The sequence below is a fragment of the Chelonoidis abingdonii genome, chromosome 18 (genome assembly GCF_003597395.2).
Source record: "Chelonoidis abingdonii isolate Lonesome George chromosome 18, CheloAbing_2.0, whole genome shotgun sequence".
NCBI classification, from domain to species: Eukaryota; Metazoa; Chordata; order Testudines; family Testudinidae; genus Chelonoidis; species Chelonoidis abingdonii.
The window spans coordinates 13,610,573-13,638,495 of record NC_133786.1 but is presented as its reverse complement, the minus strand read 5'-3'; the positions used below and the strand labels follow the sequence as shown (position 1 = coordinate 13,638,495).

The 27,923-nt window shown below is 48.4% G+C and overlaps 1 pseudogene; it reads right to left on the bottom strand.

Moving 5' to 3' along the window:
- Positions 1 to 4,730: 4,730 nt before the first annotated feature.
- On the bottom strand, positions 4,731 to 8,875 carry LOC116825040 (transcription factor MafK pseudogene; annotated as a pseudogene).
- Positions 8,876 to 27,923: the final 19,048 nt, after the last annotated feature.

The following is a 27,923-nucleotide window of genomic DNA, read 5'->3' as shown; positions in this document are numbered from 1 at the left end:
GTGCAGGGTTGGGAGCATGCACTGAGGGACACCAGACTGGGGCACGGCTCAGAGAACCCCAGACAATGCCCAGTGCTCAGAGGGGAGAGCAAAGGACTCAGTGGATGCTGCCCAGTGCACCCCACTTGGCTGCATGTGGGAGTGCTAATGCTAGAAACTCTGCCTTTTTGGGAGGGGTTTGCTACTCTCAGGTGCAGCCAGCAGGGGAAGAAGTGCTGCCAAGGGCTCTGGAGAGGCAGGAGAGGGGCCTCCCTGGTGCTCCCCTAGACAGCTAGATGGACATGCACAGCAGGATGGAGCCTGGTCAATTATCAAACTGTAATTCACTGTAATTGATTGTACAGTTTACTGGTGGTTTTCCCCAAGAATCGGCGACCCAGATTGATTATGGGTTTGGTGTGTTTCAACAGCAAACAAATACTGTACTAATATTGGGAATAACAGTAATAGTGTCCACAATGTAATTAAATTTAACCTCCTTCTAGGGAGAAAAAAAAAACACCAAAAGAAACTCAACACAATAGCATCTAACTTCAAAAAGGGAACTACACGAAAATGAGGAAGCTAGTGAAATGGAAATGGAAAAGAACAGTCAGCAGAGTGAAACGCCTACAACTGCATGGAAACTTTTAGAAAAACAACATAACACAGGCTCAAAGTAAATGTAACCCCCCCCCCCAAAAAAAACAAACAAAAAACAAAAACAAAAACAGTAAGAGGACCAAAAAATGCCATCATGGCTAAACAGAGTAAGAAAGGCAGTTAGAGACAAAAAGGCATCCTTCAAAACAGCAATTTTGTTAAGGACATCAGAAGCAGGAAGCCTGCCACACAATTAGTGGGGCCACTGGACAATTGAGGTGCTAAAGGAGGGTTTAGGGAAGACCCGGCCATCGAGGAGAAACCAAATGAATTCTTGGCAGCAGTTTTCACTGCAGAAGATGAGGGAGATTCCCACACCTAAATCATTCTTTTTATGTGACAAATCTGAGGATCTGTTCCAGCCTGAGGTGTCAACATTAATAAGTCACAAAGAGCAGGTGGTATTCATCTAAGATTTCTGAAGGAACTCAAACATGCAATTGCAGAATTATCGACTGTGGTATGTAACCTATTGGTTATATCAACTTCTGTTCCAGATGACTAACTGGAGGATAGCTAATGTGATGCCAATTTTTGAAAAAAGGCTCCAAAAGTTATCCTGGCAATTATAGGCCAATAAGCCTAACTTCAGTACCAGGCAAACAGGTTGAAACTATAGTAAAGAAGAGAATTACCTGACACACAGATGAACACAATTTGTTGGGAAGAGTCAACAGGCCTTTTGTAAATGGAAATCATGCCTCACCAATCTATTAGAATTCTTTGAGGTGGTCAACAAACATGTGGACAAGGGAGGTTCAGTGGATATAGTGTACTCGGACTTTCAGAAAGCCTTTGACAAGGTTTACACGGTAAAGACTCTTAAGCAAAGTAAGCAGTCATGGGATAAGAGGGAAGGTTCTTTCATGGGTCAGTAACTGGTTAAAAGATAGGAAGCAAAGAATAGGAATAAACTGTCAGTTTTCGCAGTGGAAAGAGGTAAATAGCAGGGTCCCCCAAAGATCTGTACTGGGACCTGTGCAACTCAACATATTCATAAATGATTTGGGAAAAGGGGTCAACAGTAAGGTGGCAAAGTTTTCAGATTATGCAAAATTACTCAAGATAATTAAGTCCAAAGCAGACTGCAAAGAGTTACAAAGGGATCTCACAAAACTGGGTGATTGGGCAACAAAAAAGCAGATGAAATTCAATGCTGCATTGTAAATACAAAGTAATGCACATTGGAAAACATAATCCCAACCATGCATACAAAATGATGGGGTCTAAATTAGCTGTTACCACTCAAGAAAAATCTTGGCATTATTGTGGATAGTTCTCTGAAAACAGCTGCTCAATGTGCAGCAGCAGGCAAAAAAGAGAACAGAATGTTAGAAATCATTTGGAAAGGGATAGACAAGAAAACAGAAAATAGCATAATGCCACTATTTAAATCCATGGTATGCCCACTCCTCGAATACTGTGTGCAGTTCTGGTCACTCTACCTCAAAAAAGATATTTGAGAATTGGAGAAAATGTAGATAAGGACAAAAAAATGATTAAGGGTGTGGAACAGCTCCCATTTGAGGAGAGATTAAAAAGACTGGGACCGGTCAGCTTGGAAAAGACAGGACTGAGGGGGGATATGATAGAGGTCTGTAAAATCATGACTGGTGTGGAGAAAGTGAATAGGGAAGTGTTATTTACTCCATCACATAATACAAGAACCAGGGGTCACTCCATGAGATTAGTAGGCACCAGTTTTAAAACAAACAGAAAGAAGTATTTCTTCACACAGTGCACAGTCAACCTGTGGAACTCATTGCCAAGGGATGCTGGGAAGGGCAGAAGTATAACTGGGCTCAGAAAGGAATTAGATAAGTTAATGGTGGATAGGTCCATCACTGGCTATTAGTCAAGGCAGTCAGGGAAGCAACCCTATGCTCTGGGTGTCCCTAAACCTCTGACTAATGGAAGCTGAGACTGGATGACAGGGGATGGATCACTTGATAATTGTTGTGTTCTGTTCCCTCCCTCTGAAGCATCTGGCATTGGCAACTCTCAGAAGACAGGATACTGGGCTAAAGGGACCATTAGTCTGACTCACCATGGCCATTCATATGTTCTTATGTTAATACCCAAGAATCCCACTCATTAATATAACTATACAGCATAAAATCTCCCACAAAATAATTGCTCTTACACTGAAAGGTAACATAATTAAGGCTGTGAGTTTGTCATGGAGGTCATGGATTCCGTAACTTTCCATGATGTCTGTGATTTGTACAGCAGCTGGCCTGGGGGCAGCTCAGGCAGCCCTTGGACCAGCCCCATCGGCTGCTGCTGGGACAATCTCGGGCCACCGTGCTCCCCTCCCGCAGCAGCACCAGGAGTTTAGATGTAGGAGGGGGCTCAGGGCTGGGGCTTGGGGCATGGGAGAGGGTGAGAGTTGGTTCTGGGTGGCACTTACCGGCGACACATCCCTCCCTCAGCTCCTAGGCAGAGGCGTGGCCAGGCGGCACTGCATGCTGCCTCTGCCCACAGGCACCTCACCCCCTACAGCTCCCATTGGCTACAGTCCCCTGCCAATGGAAGCTGCAGAGTCCGCGCTCAGGGCAGAGGCAACATGCAGAGCCGTGTCTGGCCACATTTCCACCTAGGAGCTGAGGAAGGGAGGGAGATGTCACCGCTTCCGGGAGCTGCTCGGAGCTGGGTATGGAGCCTGCCAGCCCTGCCAACCCCCCCAACACCAAGCACCCTCAACACCCCCCTCCAAGATTTAGTCAGGGGTATATAGTACAAGTCAGGAAAGGGCACAGGCCAGGAATTGTTGTTTACTGCCTGTGATCTGCCCATTACTTTTACTAAAAAGTACCCATGACTAAAACGTAGCCTCAATCATAATAACTTGCAGCCTCTGTTAAGCCATGGAAAACAAAAATAGAAGTCAATGGAGCACATCAGGAGATTGGTCCTAGTCCAGGCACAATGCTTTTCTAGACCTAGATACACACAAGAAAGCAGGAAAATTCCAAATCTGTTTTACCCTTGGGCTTTCGGGCCCACACAGACACAGGCAACTCCCACCTGATCTTTCACTATGGATGATTCCGGCTAACTAGATTTATGCTTCTAATACCTAGGCCATTTGTCTGCAGTGTTGTAGTAGCTGCATTGGTCTCAGGATATTAGAGAGGGAAGGTGGGTAAGGTAATATCTTTTACTGAACCTGTAAGGTGTGAGGCCTTTTGCTTTAGTATGCAGCAACAGCAATGAGCTAAGAAGCAGGAAGTCTCATCCTCACATCCACCCACCATCACCAGATAAGCAAGGAATCTCTTTAAGATGTTTAAAGAAAACTTTGCCTGACAGTATTCTCTCTGGCAAGGAACCACTTAACAGTTAAATATCAGAGGGGCAGCTGTGTTAGTCTGGATCTGTAAAAAGCAACAAAGAGTCCTGTGGCACCTTAAAGGCTGACAGATGTATTGGAGCATAAGCTTTCGTTGGGTGAATGCCCACAGTCTGACGAAGTGGGCATTCACCCATGAAAGCTCATGCTCCAATACGTCTGTTAGTCTTTAAGCTGCCACAGGACTCTTTGTTGCACTTAACAGTTGTGATTGTGAAATCTATACATCTATTGTTTTGCCTTGATGGTCCACCACTTTTCCATTGTTTATCTGCATGGTTTCTGTCTACTTCTTTAATTGTTTCTGTCTGTTGCATAACTAATTTTTTTTCCAGATGAAAATAAATTAAGGGGTGCGATATGATTGGTTAAAGAATTGTTGCATTATGGGCTAGGATGGATGAAAAATACTGGTTTGTAGGACTTTAGTTTAAAATGATTGGTGAAGGTACATCTAAGCAGGACTCACGGTTCACTATACAAACTGGGGATGCAGGCCAAGATCAGAGCTGTCAGACCTCAACACCCTGCCAATCACACCATGCAGGGAATAGGAGCCCTGGGCGACATGATCCTGACTGGCCCCCAGGAAAGGCTTGTCTGCCTTGTTGGGAGTGGTGAGCATTCTGTGCTTAGTGTGTGTGTCCTGTTTTGGTAACCGTTACTAAATAGAGGTTAAGGATATTACTGTGTAGGGTCCTTTCACTGGTAAAAGGCCCTGCAAAACCTCAGAAGATTATCCCCCGAGTCCTAGGAACTGGGAATGGATAGGTGCCTTTTTCCTGGAGCCCGAGGAGCTTGGAAAGGGTAGGGATGCCTAAATTAACCAGGTAAAGCCTTGAGCCCACGGAACGGTAAAGGTGTCATGACCTAGTATGTGTGGGCAACAGACCAACTTCTTCTAGTGAGAGAGAAAGTTTTTGAGCTTACATGGAGCTCTTCTTCAGGTCTGATCAGTGACCCAACACAAAAACAAAAAGTGAAACCAACTCCAACTACGCCACAACCCACAGAACACCACGCCGGGAAGCAGACATGGCATCGGTGCCTACCACATGGACCCTGCACGACACCCGAACACCAGCATCCAGACCCGAAGCAGAGCTCGGTGCACCTCGAAAGCTCATCTGTCTCACTGTGGGGGAAAAGACCACCACCCAGTTGATTTTGGATCAGACGGCCCGAGGCACCTTTATTGTTATAACAAGAAATACAAATGTGCACACAGGGAGAGACAGTGAAAATCCCATGCAAGGGATAAGCTGCTCTGTCCCTTACAAATTTTACCAAGCTTATAAAGGTTAAAACCGCAAAACGTCATATAGATTACACAAGTTATTTGCCATTTTTGGTAATGCAATTTTGCAAATCAGCAGGTTATTTACTGTAAGTTCAGTTTGGGCTATTTCCAGTTATTGTTTCTTTTGCAATTATACTGACTGTCTTATGACCCCTTGATTGCGAATACATATTGCCAAAGCTATTGGAATATTGCATATATCACGCATTCTGGCAGTGATTGAGCTGGTTATTTGATAACCCCACCTTGCAGTTACCGTAAACAAGCAGTAATTATCATGCTATATTTTGCTTAAAGCTGGGCTGGCACTCAAGTGACCCTTTGTCCCCCGCTGAGTTCCTCTTTTGTCAGTGTTCTATACCCTATTTCTTCGTATCTAGTTTCCTCCCCACCCAGTGCCTGGTATACTGATAAACAAGTTTATTTGAGAAATAAATCCATGGTTTTTATTTTACATTATTTAGCGTGCATTAATTTCAGCTAAAGCCTGAGGCCTGGATATATGGGCCTGTGACACAATAAAGCTAAAAGCATTTAATTGTTACAATATTATATGTTAAAATCACAGAGGCTTATATTGATGTCAGGGCTCTGCAGCAGGGACTGATTTGATTACTATTTCAGTCAGGGTCCCGCTGCAGTATCCGTGACAGTGACAGCAAACTCTTAAAGGCAGTGGTGGCGAGACAAGGCTCTATATGGATGGTTGCAAAGCTTCGTCTAACAAGACCGGGGGGGGAGGTGTTTATGGTCCCTCACATTCCTTCCTTTTGATGCCTTTTATGGCATCAAACTTTTAAACCTGGGTTATTTAGTAAGTTGAGAACTTCCGTGTTCAAGTCTTGAGCTTCAAAATAAGAGGGGTTGTTATTATTTCTGTAAATTGGCAAAACTAGGGCTAACGATTGTGGTGAGGTGTGTGGAGTAGATATTGGGCTGGGGCAATATCTTTTATAGCAACAGGAACAAATACAAATAGATAACAATAGTCCTCCCCCCAGTAGGCCCCATACAAGATGCTTATGAGCAAGGGATGGCTGGAGGACCTTCGTAATTTTGGCAGAGGACATCTGTATCCACACAGAGAGTAGTGAGTCTATGGGCAGTTTGGAAGGCATTTAGCTCGACCTGATACACGTTTTCAAGGATGTGGAACTGCCCTTGTAATTGGGATATTCGTTGGACTTCTGGTAAAAGAGACAACAACGTATGAAAGCGATCTGACACTATTTCACATGTGTGCAGCTGAGCCACAGGCCAATACCAGCTTGATTTAAAGAAAAACTAAATTAAAGTAGATTTTTCAGATTTGAAAGACAAACATTTTGCAAACAGTTTAAGTTTTTAAGAAGGTAGATCAGATTTTTTCTATTCAGTGGACGAGGAGGTGCAGATGTCTATTAAAAAATTTAAACTATGGAACCAAAACACAGGACCCTTCACTGAGGCTCTTTGTACCAGTTTAACAGAATACAACCACAAATATTACATTAATACACATACGTACAGAGCAAGGTGATACTTTTGCTGACAGCATATTGGAACCCCCATGATGTGACTACAGGTGCTTGTGGAGAAGGGAAAAACTGAGTTTTTATTAGCGTTGCTTTCACCCCTACATTATAACTGATTTCAGCTGGCGCTAGACAAAACTGAAACTCTGAACACCAAGAGAGATCGGCTAGGCTGTGTAAGAGACGTTTCGCAGCTTCAAAAAGGGGGTTATTTAGGTTACAGCCACAGGTCCATTTTAAAAGCTCAACCTAGGGTTTGACTGGACATGCCACAAAAGCCTCTGAAAAATAGTTAGTCTGAAGAAACTAGTCTACCCTAGAACTCAGTATTTTTAGTGGTTTGTATTAAATGTGGAAGGGTTATGGCTTTACTTGTAACAGGAGCTGTTGGAATAAGCTGTTGAATGCACTGGAGCTGAGGGGATCCTAGGGGTCAATCAGTTCACAGGTTATCCTAATCCTATCCAAATATCAGGTGTTATTTCTGGGGCGCCAATCAAGAAATGGTTAGGGCCATGGGGAGGTTTTATTTCCCACACATCCCGGTGGATGACCCAGTCCCACATACAACCTCCCCAAGGATCTGGGAGGATTCGGTATGCGGGAGCCCACACCCCCTTCACGGGCCCATAGGCCTGGAAGGAGCACTGTGAGCACCAGCATTTTTATCCAGAAAATCTCCAAGTGGCTCTCCAGGGCTATAACTCAGGTGGTATGCCTGAGGCATTTGTAAGGGCAGTGGGCCAGGTTTGGCGCTTGAGGTCTTTTGAATGGAGGCTAGCTGAACATTAAGGAGATTTCTGTATCTCAGAGCAAGCATGATCCCACTGCAATACCTTTCCAGCCTCAGCAATACTTAAGATTAATTTTTAGCAAATCTTGGGTAAAGGCCCGAAGAGTGGAGACAACAAGCAATTCGCCCACCAGCCCAGACACCGCTTACCTGTGCCCTGGAAATAAGCCCTATGGCCTTTTTTATTTGTCCCAATTTTATTATGCTACTGATTTTTGTAAGTATTTTTAACAGAGGCGGCACTATTTTTCTGTCCCATAAGGAGCCAGCTAAGACCCTTTTTTGGCGGGAGGATGCACCCCAAGTTTGCTGCTGTACTAACCCAAGGGCAGCCCCTTAGGAGCAGTTAGGCAGGTAGCAGTGATTTGGAAGTGGGATAAAGGCAGAATAAATTTGATAGTTCCTAGTCTGGCATTAAATGTGGCCCATCTGAACCTCCCAGGGTTTTCTTTTCTAGAAGAACCATGCCATAACTGTTGGTTGTACACTTGGATCCTTTTTCGGGAGGCTTTTAGGGTCGTTACATGGGAGGGGGAATACTAAAACAGGATACAGGCTATGTTGTTGGTTACTGGAATAGCCTCTAAGCAGAAAGATATTCCCGTGGCCAGGCAAGTCCTGTGGGTATATGTTTGGTTGTTTACTAGTGAGGCTACTGATAGCTAAGATTTAGAAAAATATTACTTTTCCATTCCCACCCCAAGTTCATTAAGGAGGAGAGGTTTAAGGAACATTAAAAAAGTTTTATTTTCAGGTAGTTTTGGCTAGCCTCCGCAAGCTATTCTTCGAGATTTCATAGTCTTAATTCACTTAGCTGTCCAGCAGTGAAGCAGCAAGGGAGAGGTTACTAGCACAATCACCTTGCTTGCTGGGTAGACTTTAGCTGATTTTACAATGGTGTTGACACTAGTGGTGGCGACTTTGGTTGGGGTAATAGGCCCCCGTGCAATGGTACGAGCAAAGGTCTGCAATGCCTGGTACTTGGAGCGCAGGGCGTCCAACTTTAGCTTTATGCCGCTGTTTTTTTGGGCCAGCCTTTCCACCTCCTTCTGTAGCTCAACCCTCTTGATGCGGCAGCTGGCAGCATAGCCCTGGTTCTTGAGCGTGCGCCTCCACTGCCTTAGGCGGATGACCTCTTCTTTTGTGAGACCTCTCAGGTGCTGGTTTAGCTCCTGGATGGGCATTGACACGAGTTTATCGTCACTTAGCACTGAGGTGTTCTTTTTTGGCTCCTCCTTTACCTTTAATGCTTTTGGTTTGGGACTAGTCGTCATAGCCTGGGCACAGTCTTTTGGTTAGAAATTGCAACTTGCTTGACCCGACAGCATTGCGTTAGTTACCCCTTTACTTTAGACCCAGTCTTCTGGTTTCAGCGAGTGGCAGAGCTACTGTATATAAAGACTTAACACATTTTGTTAGTGCCTGGCAATAATTAAGCATTGTGTCATTTATTAAATGAATGTCCATCTGAGTCAAAGCCAGCAGGGCACTGTTGGTAGTCACATTGGGTGCCCTGGCAGAAATTTTATGAGGGTTGAGTGCAGTTTTTCAATTGGAAGTGGCCTTTTAAGGGCATTTGGCCATACTGGATTTGTGAAGCTGCACATGACTTAGTTATAAATTGTCCAGTAAAATTGGGTTTACATTTACTGTTGCTACTTACAGGTGTGCCAAAGTTTTACAACAGTTTTGGCCTTTGCCTTTTATAAGGAAATATATTAGTAAAACTGGGGCCACGTCTAGACTACGCGCCAGATCGGCGCGTTAAAATCGATCGCTCGGGGATCGAAATATCGCGTCTGGTCTGGACGAGATATCTCGATCCCAGAGCGTGCTTAGATCGAATTCCGGAACTCCAGCTAGACGACCGGACTTCCGGATTCGACACAGCGAGCCACGCGGATCGATCCCTGCACGGTGAAGACGGGTGAGTAAATCGATTTTAGATATTCGATTTCAGCTACGCTATTCTCGTAGCTGAAATTGCGTATCTAAAATCGATTTAATCCGTAGTGTAGACCTGGCCTAACACATATTTATAAGACCAGGATTTTGGTATGTTTATAAAGTCAATCTGAATATTTACACAGGTCTCCACAGAGTGGGGTGAGCTGCCGGTTTAGTTCGGACTGGCTTTTTACTGTTGTGTGCCAGACAAATAGGGCCAAGAATTACAATATTGTTGAGCCATGATCGAAAAAAAATTTTTTTTTTCCCTTGACTGCCCTGTTGCAGCACAACTTTGGATCGTTTTTGTTTAATTTGTGTTTAGGCAAACCAGTTATTATAAAACAAAAAATTATACACACCAAGAGTGCCGATTTATTTACAGACTTTTTTTTAAAAAAAACCAAGATATTTTTACTTTTATAACACTCCTTTGCAACATTTGTACTTAGTTTTACTGCTTAATTTCCTTCAATAACTACAGAGTTAACTTAACTTTTACTTCCTCAAACCGCAGTTGCCGTTTGTAGGGCCAATCCTTTATTCTTGCTGCATTTATTTTTTTCATGGGCACAGCATTATTTTTACTACCGATTTTAACAGTGAGGGTGGGCCTTTTGACTAAACCCCCTTTTATCTATTTATGCACACCTATTTACATACACATATTACATATAGATGCGTCTTGTTTAATAATTAACATTTTTTTTTTATGTCCGAGACTTAATACATTTTTATAACAACCCTTTAGCACTGGTGCATTATAAGATAATAACAACAGGGCTACAAACAACAAAGAAAATAGGGAGAACAGCATACACAGCGCAATAAAATTTCTTTCTTGGTATAGTTTGAGAGAGGGTTTCACTATATTTTGGGAAGTGCTCTTGCTGGGTTCAGGCAATTTTAGCCAGCCGGGGAGACACAATGTGTCCAACCTGGTCAGCATGATTGGCTCACAATGCCCACAGGGAGGGAGAGACCTTAACCAGCAGTTCCTGTTGCAACGAGGAAGGGCTGGGGTCGGTCTTTTCCTTTAGAGTGTTCTTCTGAAAAACTGCCAGGACCTTATTGTGAGCGGGATCAGGCACATCCAAAAACACCCCGTCAGGGGAGCAGAAAATTGTACAGTTTAATTCACACAGCAAATCCTTTCCCAGTGGATTGACAGGAGAACATGGACTAAGGAGAAACACATAATGAGCCTACAGGGGACCAACAGAGACAAAAGGTGGGGACGAAACAGGGTGGGGAATAGGGGTATTACCCACACCTATCGCAACTACAACCTCCGAAGAGAAGGGTACAGACAGAAATTCCTGAGCCCTTAGGGTGGAACATGAGGCTTCAGTATCTATTAAGCATGGGGTAGCAATACCACTTATTAAGCATGAGACCGTAGGGCCAGTTTGATTGACTGACAGGAGTGGGGCAATGACGTTAGCAGTCTCCTGGCTCAGTCAGTAGTCAAGTGTAGGCGGGGGTGGGTTGGGATTTGACTGACAGCAAGGATAGGGGCTTGGGCTGGAACTCCTCCAGAACGCGGAAAGTGCTTAGGAAGGCATGTCGGACAGTTCCTTATATGGTGGACTTCCTGTTTGCAGTAGGCGCAGCTCTTCCTATGAGGGCAGTCGGTCTTCCAGTGCCCTTCTTGGCCGCACGAAAAGCAGGCACCGGGTTGGGGGTAGGGGGGGCTTATCTCAGGCAGGGGCCTCCCTTCTGCCGTCCCTGGTACCAGGTTATGTTTGGGAAACCTTTTACTAGTGTCCTGCACAGTCTGAATTTGCAGGACCATGAGCTTAGACTCAGTTTCATCTTTTTTTTCTTTCCAATTGTTGAAAGTGTTGTGCCGCAGCTAGGATACCTTTTAAGTCCTTTCCCTCCCAGTTAACAAGGGTAACTTTTAGTTGCTTGCTAACCTTAGGCAGAAGGCCCTGCACAAAAGCAGCCACCACAGCTTGTCTGGCAGTGCCCTCAGCATCGTCTGTCCCTGAATACCGTTCAAACACTTGCTTTAGACGTTCCATGTAATCTGCTGGGTTTTCTCCCCTAGCTTGTTTACAAGCATTGATTTTTGTCCAATCAGTTTTCTTGGGGCAGACCGAAAGGACTTCCCTGACCAAATTTTCCCTGCGCTGCTGTAGTCTGAGAGAGGCAAGACCTGCCTCGGTGTTTGGCCAGTCGGCCTTTCTGAAAAGGCGATTAAGCGTTTCCTTGGGCAGCACCGCCCTCAGGAGCTGATCCATATCAGCCCAGTTAGGGTTATAACACCGAATAACCATGCTTAACTGTTTTTGAAATTTAACTGGGTCCTCCCTAATTTTTGGGAAATTATCGACTAAATTATATAAGTCCACCGGTGACCAGGGGGTGTGTACGGTTACCAACCCCTGGGGCCCCGGCAACTCCCGCAAAGGAAATAACCCGAGATTTGGTAAGCCAAGTTTTGTACTTAAGTCTTGTGCTTGCCTTGTGAGAGTCTGAAGGCGGGTACGGTGGGCAGGAGCTGAATCAATCATTGTCTTGGGAGTTGACATTATGATGCCTTTCAAATCGGACAGCCTGCGGGTTAGGCGCCGCAGCTCTGACTCCTCCTTTTCTGGGCTTGTATTTAAACTGCTTTTCTGTCCTGTAACCTCACATATTAGTTTGTCTGTTTCTTTCTTTTATTTGCTCGGGTGTTAAGTCCGAGATTTTGGACGACTCAGGGGTTGAGGATAAGTCCAGGGAGGTTTCTGGTGTGGGACTGTGACAGGGACTCACCAGCGGTCCCCGTATGATGTTCAGGGGAGGGTTCTCGGGATGGCTGCAGGTTATTCTCAGGCTGGATATACGGGGGAGGCGTAGGCCATTGTCCACATTCCACAAACAAGTCAATTAAGTTAGTAAAGGGAGCCAAAGGCACAGTTTTCGGGGCCGGAGCCGCTGGGCACGGCCTCGAGGGACAAAGTGGAATTGGGCCAGCTTCAGGTCGGTTTAACATGTTCTGAGCAAGCTCCAATTTTTCCTGTGTCTCCTTTAATTGAATTTTTAACTTCTCCTGAGTGTCCTTAAGACCCCTTACTTGCGATTCTTGATGTCGCTTTCCCATCTCATTATGCCATTCAAAATACGCCTCAGTTTGATCTTGCTGTACGGCATTGACAAGAAGTGCACCCCGCAGGTACACAATCCGGTCAAGGTCGAAACTTCTTTCTAAGGGGAATTGTAATTTTGGATCATTCCTAGTATACCAATTTCATTTTTTTAAATATTTACACGTCGACGGACTATAATGTACATACATGTAAGCAGCAGGTGTGCCTTTAGGCAGAACTGGGATGCCTTTGGATCCCCCATCCCCCATTCTTGTTTCAGCCTGCGTTCACACCAGCCACACACACAAAGAATGCAATAGGATTGCCACGGTTCTAACACCAATGGCCTCGTTCCTGCCCTTGGCAGGGGAAAGGGGGTAGGTTTCTGTGGGCCAGAACCACAGCTGGAGACCTACAAGGGAAAGAGGTAAGAGGGGGGCGGACCTATAAAAAAAATCCATGGTCCCCGCACACCTTCTCCCTTGCCCAGGGCACCAGCCTTCAAGCCAACGGTGCCTCTTGAGCTAATCAGTCAGCGGTGCGGTTTCCTGGGGCTCTCCTTCTCCGAGAAGGGGAGGGAGCTTATGGCTCTGGAGGGCAAGAATAGGGACCCTGTGGTCCTTTACAAGACAGTACTTGAAGAGCGGTCACAGGGTCATAGGTCATGGAAGGGGAAGGGGAAAAGGACGGGGAAGCATGCACGCACCTCAGCTGGCTAGCCACTTACCAAGGCCTGCCAGCTGGGAAGCTTCACAATCTCTCCAAGCTCAGCTGTGGGGCTTGCTTTCGAGACACTCCCGGTCACAAGGCTTCGCTTCGCAGGAGGCTCGGGGCATCTTCCCACAGCTGTCACTCACACTGGCTGCTTGGCCCTCACATATACAGGCACGTTCTTGACATACTTGTCAAGGCAAGAAACCTCGAACCCAGGTCCCTACCAGTCCTGGTAGGAAAGGGACCCCCGATCAACTCCCAGGGCATATCAGCCCAAGAGCGGATCAGGTCTCTCCGGACAGAAAGGAGCGCGGTCTGTGGGTTGCCGGCAACCTTATAAGATACTTTAAGACCTTAGGAACCTTGGAAACCTTCAGAAACTTCAAAGACTTTAAGACCTTAGGAACCTTGGAAAGAAACCTCAGAAAAGGGCATCAGGCCTGTCTGAAGATTAAAAGTTCGATTCCAGCTTGTGACTTACCCCTAGCTGGAGCCTACGAGCCGGTCCCCTCTCCAGACCCCAATAGAGATTTCAAAAGGTCTCTTACCTCTTAGGTGGGTCTGGGGTGTGGGAGGAAACCGCCCGCGGTCCTTCGGTCCAGGGGGGTCATCCATGGAATCCGAGTCACGGCACCAAATTGTGGGGGAAAAGACCACCACCTAGTTGATTTTGGATCAGACGGCCCGAGGCACCTTTATTGTTATAACAAGAAATATAAATATGCACACAGGGAGAGACAGTGAAAATCCCATGCAAGGGATAAGCTGCTCTGTCCCTTACAAATTTTACCAAGCTTATAAAGGTTAAAACTGCAAAACGTCATATAGATTACACAAGTTATTTGCCATTTTTGGTAATGCAATTTTGCAAATCAGCAGGTTATTTACTGTAAGTTTAGTTTGGGGTATTTCCAGTTATTGTTTCTTCTGCAATTATACTGACTGTCTTATGACCCCTTGAATGCGAATACATATTGCCAAAGCTATTGGAATATTGCATATATCACGCATTCTGGCAGTGATTGAGCTGGTTATTTGATAACCCCACCTTGCAGTTACCGTAAACAAGCAGTAATTATCATGCTATATTTTGCTTAAAGCTGGGCTGGCACTCAAGTGACCCTTTGTCCCCCGCTGAGTTCCTCTTTTGTCAGTGTTCTATACCCTATTTCTTAGTATCTAGTTTCCTCCCCAACCAGTGCCTGGTATACTAATAAACAAGTTTATTTGAGAAATAAAACCATGGATTTTATTTTACATTATTTAGCGTGCATTAATTTCAGCTAAAGCCTGAGGCCTGGATATATGGGCCTGTGACACAATAAAGCTAAAAGCATTTAATTGTTACAATATTATATGTTAAAATCACAGAGGCTTATATTGATGTCAGGGCTCTGCAGCAGGGACTGATTTGATTACTATTTCAGTCAGGGTCCCGCTGCAGTATCCGTGACAGTGACAGCAAACTCTTAAAGGCAGTGGTGGCGAGACAAGGCTCTATATGGATGGTTGCAAAGCTTCGTCTAACAAGACCGTGTGTGTGTGTGTGTGTATGTGTGTTTATGGTCCCTCACATCACCAACAGAAATTGATCCAATAAAAGATATCCCCTCACCCACCTTGTCTAAGTAATTTGTGTTGATCCATTTTCCCCCCAAATTTATAATTTTTAATTAATTCTTTCAAATACAGCATCTATCCCAGATCCCTCACAATTCCGTAGTTAATCGTACATGTCCATGTGTTCTAACTGCCTAATAACAAGACTGCGAAAAGTCCCCCGCTCCTTACATCAGAACAAATGTTAAAAGCCCGTGATGTCCCTGTCAACAGAGCAAACAACTGAGTACAAGCTACCATGGGAAAGCAAAGAGAATAAGTGACCCAGGATCACACCTGTGTCCTACTTTTCATCAGATATGCTAACCACAAACAACTGCCTGTTAGGATGATATTAGTCATATGAAGTTCTCTGAATACAGCAAAGCCTACACCTGTGTGTGTGTGTGTGTGTGTATTTTCCTTACTTGCCCCCATGCATGTTCCAAGTTTCTAAGCTAGACCACCTTTTATCAGTATTAACCTTTGGGAGTATTACTCCCCACCAAAGCGTGCCAAGCTATGCTGGCGGGTTAGGAAAGGGTCAGCAATGTGTAAGATATGGCAGTTGAGCAGCGTTCGAGCACATTGTGACGGTGGAACAAGGTCGTGGGATTCCTGAAGCACCTATCGCACAGCCGTCAGCTCTGTGGCAGGGAGCAGCGGCTTGGGAACCTGGATCCACAAGGCCCAGGAGACAGCCGAATAGTCCCCCGGGGGGAAAAACAGCAGACCCAGGGCTGATCTCTAGCTCTAGTAACTGCAGTGGAGCGAGGCTGATTTACACCAGCTGCTGGTGGGAAGGATCTGTGCAGTGGAGATGACCTGCTATTGCTCAGGGCCCCGGCCCCAGGGAGGATGTGCGGTGTTACAGCTGGCAAAGCTGCTGGCTGCCTTGCTCAGCTGTTATTTTTCTAGGATCTGGCTGGCATCTGGTGGTGAACAAGGAGCCCACAGTGCAGCGTCTCAGGCAGCCAAAGGACTCCTTGGCAGCCTGCGGCATGCCCTGGAAAGCTCCAAGCCTCCGCTCAGGAGGGAGCGGGTCCAGAGACCTAAACTGGAGGTTTGGGACGTGGCTCTGAACTGAAAAGCTTCTCGTCCTCCACGTAGGGGGTGGAGGGTTTGGCTAACCCTGATCTGGGCATGAGGCAGTGGCTGGCAGGGCCTGGGAAGGAGAGAACTGCTGCCAGCACTACGGGGCTCATCAGAAAGGCAAGGCTGACATCCAGTGCACACTTCCTGGAAGAGCAGGACAGCTCCGCTGATGGGGGATACGAGATACCGCGAAACAGCACTGAGGCCAGCCATGCCCTGCCCAGAGTCACGCCCGTTTAACTAAGGGAGCTATTACAAACCAGCCAGGCTAAACCAGAGCAAAACGCCATGGGGACACTCCGATTTCAGTTTAAACCAGACTTATTTCAGTGCAGCCTAAATTCATTAGGAATCACTAGCCTGACTCTCAGCCTCCATGTGGGGCTTTGCACCAGCTTAACTCAGCCGGCTTAAGAACAAACATAAGTCAAAACCAGTGCGATGCCTCCTGCAGGCAGGGGCACAGACAGAGTCCAGCGAGAGAGTGGAGGGTGGGGGTCCAGCTGTCCCAGACCTTATCTCACGCACCCCCTATATGAATCAGAGGGGGTTGGTATCAGGGAGTCACATCAGTTTGTTCGAATCCTAGCAAATGTGGGTGAAAAACCTCAAGTCAGTCCCAGGATTTCCCCCTAAACAGACCCCAGGACAATGCTGCCAGCCTTCTTGCCCTATGCATCCATGTTTCACTGCCACCCCAGAGCCACCCTGCCTGCACAGAATCAATCTTCCCAGCCTGAGGCCACTATTACTCATATTACCACCATAGGAGTCCCAGTCATGGACCAGAGCCCCACTCTGCTAGGTGATGTACAAACAGAACAAAATCACAGTCCCTGCCCAGAGGAGTTTAGAAGCTAAGGGAATGTCCATATTGGAGCCAGGAGGGGCAACTGCAGCTCAGCGAGACACATCCACGCCAGCTCAAGCACAGCTCCCCCCAAATCATGATGTTGGCCTAAACATCATGAGATTATATATTATTATTACTATGTTTAGAAATGGTGGTTCTTTTCTTTGCCTCTGGCTTTGGAGTCTTTAAGGGGGTCACATTTTTCAGCTTCTCTCTGCAACCTCAAGGGCAAAATATATCTATTTGAAATGAAAGCTGAAACTCACAATCCCCTGACTCCTGGAGCTGGTGCTTGAAGAAAAAAATGTACACCAAATATCACCAAACTCATGCTAAGAAGTTAACTGCACTTCATCTGCCAGTGACAAACCCCCTCCAAATTCCTAAAACATCTCCCCCTCATGCTTCAGAATTATGTCTCCTCCTCCTAGTCCATCAAAAATCCTCTGCCGTGACAGGTTGTCCCCTCCCCTGAAATGGACATATCCTGACATATCTCCTGCAGATTCTCCAAGCGTGCAGCCACTTGACTTTGAACATGACAGACGCACCCAGATGTTCAGCCTTCGTTTATTGGCACCTGGGCTGAGGTCTATCACTTGGGTCCAGGTGAAGAGAAGCCATCTACAGCCAAGAAGCCTTGTAGCTTCCCCCCCTCAGGAAGCCCTGTGAGCTCCATCTCATAATGCAGCACTTCATCTTTGGAAATTCCCCAAGCGCCTCTGCTCCCAGCATAAGTACTGAGCACCAAGAGGACCAGAATGGGACAGCCACCCAATTGCCAAGTGCACTCGGTGTGTGGACACACCCAAATGGTTCTGCCAGGAACACGGCCCCTGTCATGGCTTTCTGCAGCTGCCTCTCCAGCTGGGACTCACACAGAACCCTGCCCCGCAGGCCAAGAGATCACAGAGTGCCAAGTGGGGCAACTTATGGGGGCTGTGAGCAGGCATGAAAGAGCAGGAGGTGGCAGGACTCCTCGTGGTCTCTCTCCCCATCTGAGCAGACACACACAGACTCATAGGACTGGAAGGGACCTCGAGAAGTCATCTAGTCCAGTCCCTTGCACTCATGGCAGGACTAAGTATTATCGAGACCATCCCTGACAGGTGTTTGTCCAACCTGCTCTTAAAAATCTCAAATGGTGGAGATTCCACAACTGCTCTAGGTAATTTATTCCAGTGCTTAACCATCCTGACAGTTAGGAAGTTTTTCCTAATGTCCAACCTAAACCTCCCTTACAGCAATTTAAGCCCATTGTTTCTTGTCCTATCCTCAGAGGTTAAGGAGAACAATTTTTCTCCCTTCTCCTTGTAACAACATTTTATGTACTTAAAAACTGTTATGTCCCCTCTCAGTCGTCTCTTCTCCAGACTAAACACACCCCCTTTTTTCTAATCTTCCCTCACAGGTCAAGTTTTCTAGACCTTCCATCATTTTTGTGGCTCTTCTCTGGACTTTCTCCAATTTGTCCACATTGTTCCTGAAATGTGGTGCCCAGAACTGGATACAAGACTCCAGTTGAGGCCTAATCAGCGCGAAGTAGAGCAGAAGAATGACTTCTCGTGTCTTACAGGACTCCTGCTGATACATCCCAGAATGATGTTTGCTTGTTTTGCAACAGCATTACACTGTTAACTCATATTTAGCTTGTGATCTTCGATCAACATGCTCCTCAATACCCTTAGCAGCAGCAGGGTAAATTCAGTCTGGCTGGGGCTTTTCCCTCTTGTGCCCAGCATCCACACGTGCTCCTGTGGGGCGTGTGGCAAGCTGCCATTCCCAGGGCCATGCCCTGGTCATGCCTGCACATGGCTTCTGAGGGGACAGCCCAATCAGACCGGGCTAGCAATGGGAGTGTGCGTGGGCCATACCAAAGGCTGGGGCTACGTTTGCAAAAACAGACTGGAAATAAATGAGGAAAAGCTCCATTTCACTGACCCAAGGTTTGCAAATCGGAAATGACTGAAAGTCCAATAATTACTGCAAACGGTCCTGTAATATCCTCCCCCATCATGTGGTGGTTGCAGGGTCGCTCCCTTCATTCTCCTTAATGCTTAATTGATTCGGCTGCTGAGTCACAAAGGGAGAACTGAAACCAGCCTTGTCCAAATCAGATGGGGCTTTATCAGGAGGAGCCCAGCTCCCTGGAGAGCTCCCCACACCTGCCCAGCTAGCGCAGGGAGAGCCCCTCTGCTGTTTGCCAGATTTCAGTGCTAGGTCTTGCCCAGGGTGACCTGGAGAGCCCCAGGACTGGACTCTCTGCTTCCAGATCCTAGCCCTGCCGACGCAATCCATGGGTGTTTTGCCCCATCAGGGACAGCTGGGGTCATGGGTGGTGTAGTAAGATGAGGCCCTGAAACGTAAACCCTTTTTAGAGGCCCAGTATGAGACCTGAGGCCTCAGCTAAAGTAATCGTCAAGACTTTGCTAACATAAAGCAAAGGGAAGCCGTGAGCCAGGCCCTGCTCAGAGAAGCTGGCAAGGAAAGGGCTGATGCTGCAAAGGTAGACATACCTAAAAGGTATTGGACACTAGATATCAGAACTTTCGCATCCTTGTACACTCCACACAGATAACAAAGAACAAGCTGAGCCATCCCAATAACAGGGCCAAAAGGGGAATATGATGGATAGAGTTGTTTTGTTTGAACAACATGTACCAGGTGAGAGGCGGCACCTTACTGCGTAGAGGGGTTGTACCTCAATACGTAAGGAGTGATGTGTAACTTGTTTGTACCTCTGTATAAGAATGCATCCCTGGGGCGGTGTCTTTGTCCAGCCTAGAGGGCAGTGGAAAGTCCCACCACTGACTGAACCGAGTCCATTGTCAGGGAGCACATAAGTACTAGCTAGCAGCACCTTAGCAGCATCTTGGACTTCTATGACGGGGAGCTGGAGATTGTGTTTCTCTTCACCAATAAACCTGGCTAACATGCCTTCATCTAGAGTCTGTGGTCACTGGGGGTCTCTCGGGATCTGCTGTGTCAGCGATCTGCACAGAGCTGGGACAGCACACAGAGGGAGCACACAAACGCAGCCGATTGATATCAACATTAAACAGGGCAGAGCACCATACCAGGAGCATCTGACAACAGGTGGGACTAGAGGCCCTGGCTCCCACTGAGGGTCCTGCCTGCCCCAGAGCAGCCGTTGCACCCTCTTGGCTCCTGCTACCCAAGGTGCAGAGGCTGAGGCCAGCTGCTTCCAATGCAGTCACTGATGTTGGGGGCCTGACTTGCAGTGCCATGGGCCCGATTCCCATCAGGTGCCAATCCCTACCCCCAGCCTCCCACTGACATCAGATGGCTCAAGCTGGGCTGCCCCACACCACCTGCTGGTTAACACTGGCCCAGAGTCTTGCTGGATGGTAAATAGGATGCAAAGGGGAAACAGAGCAATGCTGTCGCCCTTCACGGAAATTCTCCCACTTGCCCTGCCTGGCTGTTGTGGAGCCTGTCTCTCCTTCCCCAGCACCCAGCTTATCTGCTGGGAGGATCCCAAGGAACTCTGACAGCTTCCCCCCTTCAGGCCCCCATCTAACACCCTTCCCTCCTGTGATGGAGTAGGGGCTGTCTGTGTGGGGAATGGGAGAGCAGGGGAGGACTTTAGGGGATGGACTATACCGGAGCCTGTAACCTGAGCTAGGTAAGGGAGGGGAAAGGTCAACACCTTTGCCCGGGAAGGAAGACAAAGGAAGGGGCTGGCAGGAGGGAAGTAGTTTTCAGGGTTTGGGTCTGGGGCGGAATTCAGTGGTAGTCCTCAAGCTGGATCCAGCACCTGTAAAGTTCCAGAAGACTCGATTCGAGGGTCTGACTGTGACGCGTGCTAAGCTCTGCTGTAACCTGCTCTGTGTTGTCCAAAACCTTCTGTTTTACTGGCTGGCCAAGAGTCACTGTGAGTCCCAGGAAGAGGGGTGCAGGGCCGGACTCCCCCACACTCCGTGACACCTCCCGTCTCCCCCGATCCTGTTCATTTCACTCCCTTCTGATCCCACTGCCCAATCTGGATGTGCCTGCTGGTGTGAGCCCCTTCTCCGCAGCGCCAGATGAGTGCAGAGCAGCTCCACAGCATCTCTGTGCTCACCAACTCTCCCTCCGCTCAGATCTTGTCTCTCCCCACCCTAGCCTCTGACACTCACCGGCTCTCTCCTTATGCCACTGTGCAAAGCGCCGGGAAACAGGAGCGAGGAGCCAGCTGCAGTGCCTGGCCCCAGCTGGGCCACCCAATGGGCCCCTCTGCTAGATCTGGGGTGCCCACCAAGACCCTTCTTTTCCAGATTGGCCTCCTATTGCGAGTGCCTTTTACTTTGCTGTGTATCAGCATATGGCCCCCAAAATCAGAGCCCATCTTGGAAGAGGCAGCTGGGCATGGCTCGGGGATCCGGTCCCCTTTGCTATTCAACCTTGGGGCTCACACTCTGGTTCCTGCCATTGGTGTAGACAGGCAAAGCTGCTACTGGCACCAGTGCAGTTTACTCCAGTTTCAAACAGGGCTAAGCTACTCCAGTGCAGACATCATATTACAGCAGACTGCCCTGGTCACACCACGGCTTTGGTGCAGTTGTGCTAGTGACCCCTGGGGCTGAAATACAGAGTGGAGACACGGCCAGAGGCTTGCAGAGAAGAGTTTGAGACTGTGAAGACATTCCCCCCACCCCTGAATGTTTATCATTCTTTCACTGCGCCACAAGGCCAAGATGGGGGGTGGGGGGCAGTGTTTGCATACAGGAAGAGCAGCTGGTTATACCCACACCCCCAGATGCTCCCCCCAGCACGAGGAAAGTAACAGGTAAGAGCAATGAACTGCCACTGCATACAGACACTGTAATCACCAACGAAGACTGGTTCCCTCCATTGCAGAAACAAAGGCCTCGGGGAGCAGGCTGCTGGAGTTGCTTGGCTGAGGCCAGCCAGGCACCAGAAGGAAACGTGAGCACATGCACTGAGCCAGTGTATCACACCCGAACCATTGCTCTAGTGCCTGCAATGGCTCACCTGCTAGAGGATGTAACACAAACACGGGGACTGGGGATAAAGCTTGTCACGACCAGGTGCTGGAAGCCAAGGCTCCAAGGTAGAGCTGAGCAAATCCTTGATTTTTCAGCCGAGTGGCTGAACCAAAACAATTGTCTGGGGTCAAATTAAATGAACTGTTTTTGTTTTGTTTTGGGTGATTTTGCCCTTTGATGGTTTGTTTCTTTTTTCAAATGAATCTAGCTAAGTTTTGAAACAAAAGAGGGTTTCAAAACAAAGGAAACCACCACAATTTGAAGATGGTCAAAGGAAATATTTCAACGTTTTCCAAAGTTGTTTCTGGGTTTTTTCCCCAGCTGAAATGGTTCACCACATTCCCACACTAATTCACAAACAGTTTTGCTCAACCTGAAAGTGGATTTTCTGGTGAATAAACTACTTGTCTGAAAAATGCCATCCACTCTAGTCTAGAGTTCTTTGCTGGCATGATGCTGGCCGGGCTGTGCATCATAAATGACCACGACAAAGCATGCACAGCCAATGAATGCCCACAAACACCAGAAGGTCACACTTCCAAGGCCGCCGTTGGGGGCTTTGTAAGGTCATGTCAAGATCAAGTACGCAATGAAGTTCTCAGCTAGACTCCATTTAACTGAAAGAGCTCCCCTGTTTCTGCTGCATCTTCCACCCTCCCACGGAGAAGAGAACCCTGCAAACTCCTTGGGAAAGACACCTCAGTAGAGCTATAGCAAGGCAGCCCCTTCTGGGGCATTCTCCTGCAGCAGGCAACAGAACAGCAGATGCATCTGCCTCAGTTTCCCTTCTTTCTCCCATGAAAGGAACAGAGTCTATCAGTGTCTGATACACAGCCCTCCTCTGGGTGTCATTTATTCCTGCACACCAGTGCAGTAGCTCTCCCAAACGTTTGCTGAAAAGCCATTCTCAACAACCCTCCTGCAAACACATAAAAAGCACAATAGATTTTCCATTCCCTTCTTCAGGGCAACACCTCTAGCTCACCCACCTTGGAGTCAATAGCAGCAATTCATTCCCAGTTTCTTCAGCCCTGAATCCAGGATCCTGCTCTCTCGACCTTCTTGAAAGTGACCCACCTTTTCCCAACTCCTACCACAGCCCCAAGTCCCGTCTCCTGCCAGAGGGCTTCCCAGCATCTTACCCCAGCTCAGGGCACAACCCTCCACAGGCCACTCCCTTGCTTCCAGGCCCAGTGTCCCCAGGCCAAGCTGCATTTTCCTCTTTTGGCTAAGGACCACTGCTGGAGCCTTCCCTGCATTGGGGTCCAGCTTTGCTCAGCTCTCACCAGGGTCTGTTCCAGCTCTTCTCAGAACTCAGCTGCCTCCCACCAGGTCTCCAGGAGCTCTCTCCCATACAGCTGCTAGGGTGCATACTCAAAGTTAGCTTGCTGAAGACCATGCCGTTCAAACAGCAGCCTGCAGAGGGTAGCATTGCCCTGCACTGAAACACACCTATAGCCCGGGCTGGTGCTGCAGCCACGGTGGGCTTGGGAAAAGCAGTGGGACAGGCAGGGCTGTTTGCGTCCTTACAGTGCCCTTGTCAGGAAGGCGGGCCCTAGAATTCAGGGATTAGCACAGCTATGACATGCTTTTATAATCAATGCAAACTCCGCTCTCTTTGGACCGGTCCCCTGCACCTGCGCTGGCTGGCTCCCATCTCCTCTCCAGGACTCTGTTGCTCCCAGGACAGGGCTGCCTTGTGTAGCAGGAAAGTCTGCCAACACTGCACTAAACCCATGTTCTGACTTAGGTCTGAGCCCAAGCTCCCCTTCTATCCATGCACTAATCAGTCTGACTCAGGTCAGCCAGCACTCAGGACCTGGGTCCTAGTGTAACCCACACACCATCTAGTGGCACTGATGCCACTTAGAGAGCAATTAATGAGTCTGCTCTACAGCCTTAGCTAACAGTCAGTTGCCTTTGAGCTCATGCACTAAGCTCCAGAGGTCCCAGGTTTGATCCTGATGACCAGGGTCTGTTGGTGTTAAACTAGAACCCTGCTGGGGGGTAGGTCAGAGTCCGAGTCCGAGTCTCAGGTCCAAATCCTCATTTTGCAATGTGGACGCAGCTCAAGCTGCAGAGCTCAGTCTGAAGGTCTCTGTAGTGCAGCCTGATGGTGTTAGCACAGCTGTGAGAGCCAGGTTCAGCAACTGGAAGGCCAGGTTTACAAAGCAGGGTGGATGCTCAAGCCCAAGATTTGGAAACAGGGTCCACAAGCCCTGGTCCCAAAGACCTGGGTTTACAATACAGTGGAAACACCCTAAAAGCCATGCCCAGCCTGGTCCCCAGACCAAATCTGACTCCAGCCCTGAGCTATAGGAGGGATGTGGATCAGAACCAAGGGAGGCTGGAGTCCCATCTCCAGACACCACCTCCCCAGCCAGCTGGCTCCACATTGGGGGCTCAGGCACATGGCTGGAGACTGATAAGCTGCATTAAATTGCTGCAAGAGCTGCCTGCACAAATCAGTGAGACACGTCGCATCCTCACTTGCTGCTGACTCTGAGGGGCTTGTCACGGTGCTGGTTTCCAGCTGCCTACGAAGTGCTGCGATAGGGCTTTGGTCCCTTCTTTGCCCCTGGCTGCATGGGACCCAGGGAGCAGCTTATCTCAACATGCCACAGAGGTTGGAGGAATAACCTGCTACAGGGAACAGAGGAAAAGGAATGGGTAGGGTGGGACTCGCCACTGGGATGAGACACCCGGGGGAATTATAGACCAGTCAGCCTAACACTGATACCTGGGAACACAGGTGCCAACTTTTTTCTGTGCCAGTGGCTGTTCACGCCCCCTCCCTGCCCTAACTCTGCCCCTTCCTGCCCCTATTGGACCCCTCCCTAAATCCCTACCCTGGCTCCACCTCCTCCCCTAAGCATGCCCTTTCCCCCTCCCTCCCAAGCTTGCTGCGCAAAACAGCTGTTTTGCGGCACAAGCACTGGAAAGCAGGGATAGAAGCAGGATGCAGTGGTGAGTTCAGGGGAGGAGGCGGAGGTGAGCTGGGGCGGAGAGCTGCCAGTGGGTGCAGAGCACCCACCAATTTTTCCCCATGGAGTCTGTGCCTGTGCCTGGGAAGATACTGGAATAAATTATTTAACAATCAGTTTCCACACACCTGGAGGATAAGAGTTTTATAAGGTGTAGCCACTATGGATTTGTCAAGAACAAATCATGCCAAACCCCCCCAACTTCCTTCTTTGATAGGGTGACTGTCTTAGTGGATATAGGGAAAGTAAGAAACGTGATAGATCTTTATTTTAATAAGGCTTTTGACACAGTCTCACATGATGTTCTCATAGGCAAACTAGGGAAATAGGGTCTAGATGAAATTATAAGGTAGGTGCACAACTGGTTTAAAGACCATATGCAAAGAGCAGTTATCAATGGTTCACTGTTAAACTGGGCGGACGTATCTAGTGAGTCCCGCAGAGCTAGGTCCTAGTTGTGGAACGAGCCAATATTTTCACTAATGATTGAATAATGGAGTGGAGATAAAATTTGCAGATCACACCATACTGGGAAAGGCAAGCACTTTGGAGGATGGGATTGGAGAATTGGCTTGAAATCAACAAGATGAAATTTCAATAAAGACAAGTGCAAAGTACTTCATCTGGGAAGGAAAAAATATCTAACGCATAATAACTGGCTAGGTGGAGGGGGGTTAGTGCCTCTGAAAAGGATCTAGGGGTTAGCAGATCACACATTGAACATGAGACAACAATGCGATGCAGTTGCAAAAGAGGCCAGTATCATTCTGGAGTGTGTTAACAGGAGCGTCGTATGTAAGACACTGGAGGTCACTGTCCCACTCTGTTGGACACAGGGGAGGCCCCAGCTGGAGCACTGTGCCCAGTTCTGCATGCTACACTTGAGGAAAGATGTGGACAAATTGGAGAGAGCCCAGAGGAGAGTAACAAAGAGGATAAAAGGTTTAGAAAACCTGACTCATGAGAAAAGGTTTAACTGAGCACGTTTAGTCTCGAGAATAGAAGACTGAGGAGCAACCCGATAACCGTCTTCCAATACGTTAAGGGCTGTTATAAAGAGGACAGTGATCCATTGTCCTCCAGTGTCCACTGAAGGTAGGACAAGAAGTAATGGGCTTAATCTGCAGCAAGGGAAATTTAGGTTAGATATTAGGGAAAAAAAACTTTATAAGGATGGTTAAGCTCTGGAACAGGCTTCCAAGAGAGGCTGTGGAGTCCCCATCATGGGAAGTTTTTAAGAGCACGTCAGACAAATACCTGTCAGGGATGGTATAAGGTTTGGCCCTGGCCCAGAACAGGGGGTAGGACTTGATGACCTCTGGATGTCCCTTCCAGCCCGACATTTCTGTGAATCTATGATCCCAGCCTGGGTAGGGACAGGCCAGAGAGTGGAGAGGGATGTGGGGGGGAGGGAAATGCTCACAGCTGGATGGGGAGAATCTGGGTGGCAATATGCAGGGTGGGTGCGTGCGATGAGGAGATACAGGGTGTATGTGACAATGTGAGGCAGAGAAAGGGGTGGGGAGGTATGGGCTGGGGGTGGGGTAGGAGGTGGTGCAGGTGCATGAGCCTGTGCACATGCATGGCTGCCAATTTGCAAGATTTTACCACCAGTCTCACAATATTTGGTGCTTTTCTTAAAGCCCCAGCTCTTGGAGTCAGGTGTTCGAGAGAACTTCAGATTTAATTTAGAGAAAAAGAGCAAGTTTCTTGAGCTCCTGGTTGCAGAGGCAGAGTTGGAACATGTGGCTCCCAATGGCTGAAAAACCAGGAGCAAATCAGAAGACCCCAGTTTAAAAACAACAACAACAACAACACCACAATTCCTGATTTTGAAGGCAAGCTCCTGATTTGTTGTGCTGGCAGGAAGGTAAATCACTGTGGGGCAGGGGGCTGGTGGCTCCTACCTTGCAGCAGACTCAGGGGCTAGTCCCGGCTGGGCTGGGGTGGGCGAGACTTTGTCTTCCCCTGCACGGCATCCAGGGCCATATCAGACCCACCCCTAGATTTCTCCCCAGGCTGTAGGAAGCTCTGGAAAGTCCTCCCCCCCACCCATTGCTTCTCAGCTGCAGGAGGAGGGATTACTGTACAGGGACCTGCCCCCCATCTGCCCAACCCCAGTGCATCCAGACCCCCTCATACCCAGACCCTCCCTTCAAGCCTCGCCCCACACCCAGAATCCGCCCCGCCCCGATGAGCCCCACTCCCCCTGCACCTGGACCAGCCCAACAAGCCACCAAACCAGCTGCCTTTGGATCCCCACCCCACTGAGCCCCACACCCCCAGCATCTGGGACCTCCCACTGAGCCCCCCAGACCCAGACTCCCCTGCTGTGCTCTGTACCCTCCACACCCAACCACCTTCACCTGGACCGCCCTGCAGAGTCCCATGACTGTTGTCGCTAGAACCCTCCAACAAGCCCCTATGCATCCAGGTCCCCCTGCACCCAGGCCCCCACATCCCGAGCCGCCCACACCCAGATTGCCCCACACAGAACCCTCTTAACCTGCACCTGGATCCCCCCTACACTTGGATCCTGCCTTGCTGAGCCTGCCTGCCCCAACCTGGTGGGCCTGGCATGGAGGGGAAGGCCCTGAGGGCAGGCCCAGTCTTTGTGCTGCCTCAGAGTTGGGTGCAGCCTCACTGCTGAGTCCGTGTCCTCTGGGGCTGGGAGGAGCTGCAGGGTGATCTCCAACCTCTGTGCAGCCAGTGGCTCGTGCTCCCCAATGCTGTGCCGGAGCCTCCACATTTATTTGACAAATAACATGTGCAGAATTTTACAATAGCGTGTGCAGAATTTTTATTTTTTTTTGGCACAGAATGCCCTTAAGAGTACCCGCCTCCCAGCGCTGGAGTGTCAGGGACTGATGCCTTGTCCCTCTCCAGGCTGTGCCTTCCCTTTGGTCCCAGCAGGTGTCCTTGCCGCTGCAGGAATGAGTGAGTGGGGAGCCTCCTGGCCTAATGCTGCAGCTCTGCAGAGCCACCGCAGTTGCTTAGTGCCTAGGTGCAGCAGGGATCTCCAGGCGTGCTGGGACACCATCTTC